This window comes from Varroa jacobsoni, unplaced genomic scaffold (genome assembly GCF_002532875.2).
Source record: "Varroa jacobsoni isolate VJ856 unplaced genomic scaffold, vjacob_1.0 scaffold_356, whole genome shotgun sequence".
Lineage (NCBI taxonomy): Eukaryota > Metazoa > Arthropoda > Arachnida > Mesostigmata > Varroidae > Varroa > Varroa jacobsoni.
The window spans coordinates 31,444-38,635 of NW_019213258.1; the positions used below are offsets into that span (position 1 = coordinate 31,444).

Sequence of the window (7,192 nt, forward strand, 5' to 3'; positions counted from 1 at the left end):
CGGCCAGCCCAGCTTTCATGGCGGCGACTCCTGCTACTGCTTATACGTATGGTGGTTTCTAATAGATAGCTAAACACCGGCAATGAAGTCATTGAAGAATGAAGGGAAAGATAGTTGTGTCGGCTACCGTTTAAAAACAGGCTGAGCTAAAAGGCCTGCTCTTTTCATTCTATAAGCATCTTTCGCGCTGCCCAAAGAAAGAGAAAGAACGAAGAGAAACAGGACACTACGTCAGCAACAATACGGTACCTATTCAATCGATTTTGATTACAAATAAACACTTAGATATACAATAGCCCACAAAGCTAGTAAGTGCCTTGCAGTAATTGTGTCTATTATAGGTTAGCAGCATGGATAAATAGCGCAAGAAGGAACATAATGGACGTGAAGGTTACTTTCTAGTTCACTAGCAACTGTTGGCATTAAAGGGTCATAGTCATGATAGATGTAGGATAAACAGTGGAGTACATATTTTAGAATTAAAATATCCTGGAAACGATTCATTGTTGCTGTTAAAAAATATGCACAATCTTAGTTTTCTTTATGACAGCGTCTTTTTGGGATCACGCAGGGCTTGAGACAATTATAGTTTGTGCCTGAACTCGTGCATAGACGACATCTTTAATTTACGCAATGATTTGAATTGTGTTTTTCTGATGAAGTAACAAAGCATAGAATTTAATGCATTTGTAGGATGTGTATACAAACAACTGCAATTTTTCTAACGATTTTGCTTACACTGAATGAGCTTGGCTCTCAGTCACTTTTGAATCTTCTCCCGTACTGTTACGCAAAATCGCATACCGGATACCCTTCTAATTTTCTCAGTTACACGTATATCAGTGCTGACTGAGGCATTAAAACCAGCTCGCATAGTTATCTCCGTATGCAATGTTAACCATTTGTCCACGCGAGATAGTGTCGGCGCTCACGAATGTGACGAGCAGATCCTAGAGCCCTGCTATCTCTCGTACCAACATTTAGCGTCATGCTACAGCGGCCGCTTTTTTCTCACGATTCGCGCCTTTGGCATTTCCTTGTGCTGCAATGGAAGTTCCGGAAATCTACCAAATGAAAGTGGCGGCAAGTCTTAGTTTGTTTCGCAGTTCATTTCGAGACGAACGAGCCTTACAAGGACGTCTCACTATTCCTAGGTCAGCCCAGCCCAGCCCAGCACACCTAGCAACTAAATGTGAAACTGTTTGGAACTTCACTTCTGGTGGAAAAGGGTCCTTTAGGTAAAAGACTGACATCGGTCTTGGTGTAGAAACCCTTGAGACAGGCAACAAGTATTGCACATATTGCGTGTGGAAATCAAATTTTGAAAAATAAGTGACACTAAACATTCGACTTACGAAGTTTCCTTTCTACACTGAGGTTTGCTGTTTGTCCATGGGCTGTAATTGGGACCGCTATCGCTAAACTGGCGTAGCTTTTTCTCATGTAATAATATGCTAAATAAAAACAATTTTCGCCCACACGCCAAATGAATTCGGATAGGTCAGTGTTTGGTCCAAAGTTCTCTATCTATCTATCATGATTTTTATATGTTGCTACTGTTACGTGTATAAATGATTTAAATTGAGCCACAAAATACTGCAGGGCCGAGTGGATCTATGTAGATAAGCGGTAGAAGCCTTATAGAACGCTACGCTAGTAACGAACTTACCTGGCATGCACTCAGATACTTCTTTTGTGTTGTTCCCCAGCTGCATGTCTTCGTGTGGTATTACTCTAAGTATACTGGTATGGTGACCTGTGACGGTACCCCTAATGCTACTGACCGTTAAGTGCGACATTGCGTATTCGAGCCATGAGCAGACCGTCTAGCGCATGCGTATTTGAATTGAACCATACCTCAAATTGCCGATTATATGACAAAGCTTCAATGCAAAACCAACGTGCCCACTTCGTTAAGGGGGTGCCAAATGATTGACCGCCCAATTTCAACTAACACTGGACTAATCTCCGCTTGACGGTAATTAGCTATCATCAAACGCTGCTTAGGCTTTCAATTCTAGATAATTCAGTTATCCACTTAGTTACCTAGCCTCAAAAAGGGTTAGCTGAGATCATAATCGTTCAAATCAAATGGTCCAGCGCAAACGTTTTGCTCCATATAGTTTGAGAGGGGCATGTCACTGAAAGAAGGGAGTCCGACAGTTAATACGATTAAAAGTTTATTCGGTGCATAGTTTTCTTCCTCTTTAACTCTGTTTCGAATTGAGCAATCCGAGTTTATCTACGACCTTTTTTTCTTATTTTCACCGTACACAGTCGTAAGCCAATGGAAAAATGTACTGAATGCCATCGTTTAGGTAATAACAGATGCAAAAAATTTAAAGCCATCTACATAATTTCTTGATCATGAATTATTAGAATAAATTGCCGATTTCTATACGACTGGCAAGGCTTGCAGCATATATTTAAATATCCACTGTCAAAAAACCGATTCTTTTTATATATATTGTTCGATAAACTGAGTAAATAAAAAATAAATTAAAAAAACCACAGACTTCCATTAGCACATTGTAATTTGAACTAAATGTACCTGGGGTTTAGTGACAACGTCACATTGCCTCACATGCACAAATGTGGTACACTGCAGTTTTACATGAAACTGCTGGATGACAAAAGGGGCATTCAATTCAATAACAAAGTGTAATAAAACTGAATGCACACCCAACTTACTGTGGGTGTTCAAGTTGTACAGAGATCAAATGTAGCACCTGAATATAACAAATTAATTATTAATACTTTTATTTTTGTACTCAATAATATGCATATATTAAAGAATGTCACTTAACACGTACGGAAAAATGCAAACCCTATCTTCAGTTTTTTTTTCCTCTCACTGCTATAGTGAGCGTGCTTCATGAGTGTCGTTAGATCAAGATGAATCATTCGCAGTATAAAATTGGACCCCCGGTCTACGGTAGATACGTAGTTACGTCGAAGACAAAAAAAAATGCTACCTGGCCTTTTTTACAATTTTAGACTCATGCAATTTTCAAGTTAACCGCACGAGACAGCAGATCGAGCTTATAGCGTCGTTGTTGGTGAACATTTGATCGCAAGTAAGTACAGACAACTCTATGGCAGTAGACAGTAATTAATTATTTTCGTTAGGTATTTAGTTGATAGGTTGCCCAGATCCTGCACTGTTCTTCTGTACTGAATATACTTTGTTAGAGTTGACGTTGGTTGGAGTTATATATATATAAGGCCTTGCCGTAGCTTTTGGCCAAGTGAATTAAAAAAGAAGAAAGTTCTTCCTTCCCTCTAAGGTGTACGTCTTAGATATAGCAAGAACGTCGCTCAACATCTTCTATTTCACGCCGTTTTCTGCAGGGCATTATACTTGGGCGGATTGAATCTCTTTCGAAACACGTATATTACCTGTCATCGTCAGCTATTTTCAGATAGCTTTCTCCTATTGGCCGGATTTATATGGTAAATGAAATCACATAATGTTCTGTACTTAAATTCGAAGACTGTCTGCAAATGTATTGTCGATAGCACAAAAGCATTTACTATAATTTGCTATTCACGTCACCTGCTTCCTAACTATCGTCGCCCATACCGATAACATAGTATTACATCGCGAAAACTATTGCCAGAGGAACACGGTCTACCAGAGGATCTGCAGGGTAAATTGACCATGCCACGTCAGTTTCCCAAGGCACAAACTGAACTAATATACGAGTTGTTTACCTATTGATTTTATACTCTGAGCATCGATTCATTCTGCCTTTGTCCTTAAGTACATCACGATTGGTTAGTCAAGGCCGCATGTGTTGCTGATAGCCTAAAATAAATCTTCTGGCCGAATACTTGATGACTGATTGGGTCAACAACTAAGGTCGTAGTGGCAAAATGCCTGGGTTATAGTTGGCACTCATTTTTGAACAATTTTTTCCGTTCTGTTTCTATTCGGCAGTCCCACTTGGCACAGTTCTTGATTGCCTTAGCTGCCACCGTCTGTTCTTATGTATGTACCGAGGAGTCGGACGAAGTCACACAGATCAGATGGGCTAGTTTGATGCAGATGTATTCCACCCGAACGGTAGCTATGCGCGTAATCGCTTTCTCTGCCATCACCATTTCCATAGCCTATATATGGTACCTCCTCCCCCCGCGCAGCAGCCTGACGACCCCCCTTTCGGCTCGCAATTTTCACGTTTAGGCAACTGTTTTAAGCAGCCATAATTCTACAAACCACCCAAATCGTATATGTCGTGAGAAAAATTTCGTCCGCCAGGTTATGTGTGTAATGTATTTCTACACTGCGTCATTATTGCACGATCAAAAGGGTTTTCACATTGCCTCCGAACGTAAACTTCAACTGAATATAATACATAATGTTAATTAGTTTTGTCTTCGTTCAATGTCATTGTTAGGACGACCAGCCTAGAAAAACTTCAGTAAATAGTTCTAGGCTGATCAGTAAAGAACTAAGTATTATACATCGTTGTACACTGATAATGTTCATAATTTAAAAAAATACAGGACAGTTTTAATCATAGATAGTAAATTTCGAAATAGAAGATAGAAATTCAATTAACAGTGTACCTTCGAGAAAGCTCTGACAAGCGCGGTCGCTCGCTACTTCTTACCCCATTGTAGCCTTTGCGGCCGCTCGACGCACTCCTCCGGAGACTCAAGCCATTCGCCTTTTGATGGGACCAATTAACTGATATGTCTTATCAGCAAAATTTTCACAAGTTACCACGCGCAATCAATATACGCAGCTTTCGTGAGTTATTGTAAATTTATTGTTGAAAGTGTTATTTCACTCACGACATTGCACGCGCACGTTCCGCATGTTCATGGGCGTGGATCGTCGTACGTTGCACGGCCATGACCGGTGATTCAAGCAGTGTTTGTCCCGCCGGTCTCCATAAAGTGTTATGGGAGTACGGATTGCTGGACGCAACAATTTGATTGTGTGTAGATGTCTCGGTAGAAGTACGATTGCGCAAGTAAAAATTTGAGATGCTATATGACCTATGATATCAAAATAAATAACGGGCTGCTTTCCTAAATTCGTTTAATCGACTTTCGTCAACGAAAAGAATATATACATCAATCAATTGAGACCAATCGTGCCAAAAAAATGTCTATCATCTACGAGTTTGTCTTTCTTTTTATATCTTTATTACTGTGTGTCTTGGACCCCTATCACTTCGGAGCGTTTGGCTAATGGAGATATATTTAGGGTATTTGAATACATGAGCTTTCTCATTTTTCCAGTACTAACGCTCACAGAGAGTAAGTTAAGGCCCCCATTAGATGCTCCCTGTCGATATTTTAGGACAAGGCATGAAGTCGTGTCACTCAGCTCAGTATAAATTAGCTCATAGAATTTCAGTGGCGAAGTGCACAGTATCTGACCTCCGCGGATGTAGATTTATAGAACATTACAAAAGTTATGTAGTTTTATCTGGTCTGGGTCATGTAGGTGGGGATACGGACATAGGGACTACCGTGTATGAGGACCATCTGGCAAATATTCGAACATTGTCTTTTGTCCCATTGAACTGCAATGTTCTGTTCTTTTATTCGTCAAATCCCTGCAAGACAACGGACGAAAATAAAGCAAACTTCAGCATCTTCGGAAACTATTCGGGTTACATATTGTGTAATAAAATGCTCCATGTATCAATCAAGACGTATTTAATTTTACATACGCAACTTACGTTGCTAGAACTACGGACCACGACATATAAAATACGGCCGAACGACAACCGAATACGTAAACAGGATAAGTGAAAATTTAAATTTTCACTACTGCTCCATGACCCATTTCACCATATATTCCTAATTTTGGCTAAAAGTTTTAAGATAATACCAGCATTGTAACAATATGAACACACAATTTTAAAACAGTTTGAAACAGTCATTGAATATATGCTTCAAAACATTTACAAAAGTCAGTTGTTGTAATTGACTGTGAAGTACCCAACTTGTACGACTTCACGATAAATATCGTTAAAATGATTCGAATGCTCACGTACGTTCATTACGAGATAAGCCTAGAAAAATAATGCCTAAAAGTGTACAGTACGCCCTGATAGGTCACTTTCAGATATATTGAGAATTTTGTTTATGCAGGCAAAAATGAAGCAAGTTTCAATATATTATTCAGTTATTGATGGCTAAGGGAAGATCTAGGAGGCGACAACATATTGCTTTTGGCGTTTACTGTGTTGACAACGTACCCCTCAATGGGCAACTAAATCACAGATTGTGTCGACAAATATTCGTTGTCCAATTGTCTATTTGTCCGACCTAGTTTTTTTTCTAACCAAAATCTTTAAAATCGATTTTTGCTATAGTATTAAATACTTTTCAACGTAATGGCTTGCAGAGCAGTAGTTTGTATATCGCACCGAAGAACAAGCGACACAAGAAAGGAAGTCCCGATGCTGGTGGGACAGATAAGTTATTTGTAGCTCGTACGAAGTCGACAAGCTAAAATTGTGTCATACATTTTCCGTGTTCGTTCCGCTCTATTGAAATTTGGCCTCTTTAGGACGCGATAAGCTTCCTCTTTTAATGACTGTACATAGCATAGGTTCTGCTGATTCATATGGATCTCATATGCGATTACTTAGCTCCCTGATCGATATCGAGCAGCCTACTTGCTGACGTAACAGTTTTCAATACTGCACAGGCCTATCCATAACAAACTGTTTCTAGAGGAAATATCTTAAGTCAATGCTTTCAGTATGATTTGCAGCCAGGCTCCATTTTTATATTTATTATACTGTCTACCCAGCTATTCTGTAGCCCGTTATATAGTATAGTATGCTTTGTTGAATTATCATCGTCTACAGTTTACTGCTGTGAGGAGATCTGTGCGTGTCCATTCACAGCGGCTGACGAAAGGCCTAAAAAGGTATCTATGCGTAACTATAGAAATAGCCTTCCCAGAGTGATTTCACGACACGCTCGTTCTTAAAACGAAAGGAAAATCCGATTCACTACCTGCTGGTTTGGTTTCGGTTTATGACCAACTGGACAATCTTTATCTAGACATGCCATAAGACCTTACTGCTTGATCCACTGTAATCCACCTGCCAATGAGGTTTAATAAACTAGCCTTATCATAAGTTGGTAGTCTGATGTTTATCCTGCTTATTTATCAGCTTGATGCTTTTTTTTTCTTCGGTTAATGAGACAATGGAGT

General features: G+C 39.6%; 1 long non-coding RNA gene across 1 annotated transcript; it reads left to right on the top strand.

Moving 5' to 3' along the window:
• The first annotated feature begins 1,889 nt into the window (after positions 1 to 1,889).
• On the top strand, positions 1,890 to 4,925 carry LOC147753601 (uncharacterized). The gene is made up of 3 exons (XR_015310693.1): positions 1,890 to 1,978; positions 2,998 to 3,077; positions 4,627 to 4,925. It is a non-coding gene; the product is annotated as an uncharacterized LOC147753601 (long non-coding RNA).
• Positions 4,926 to 7,192: the final 2,267 nt, after the last annotated feature.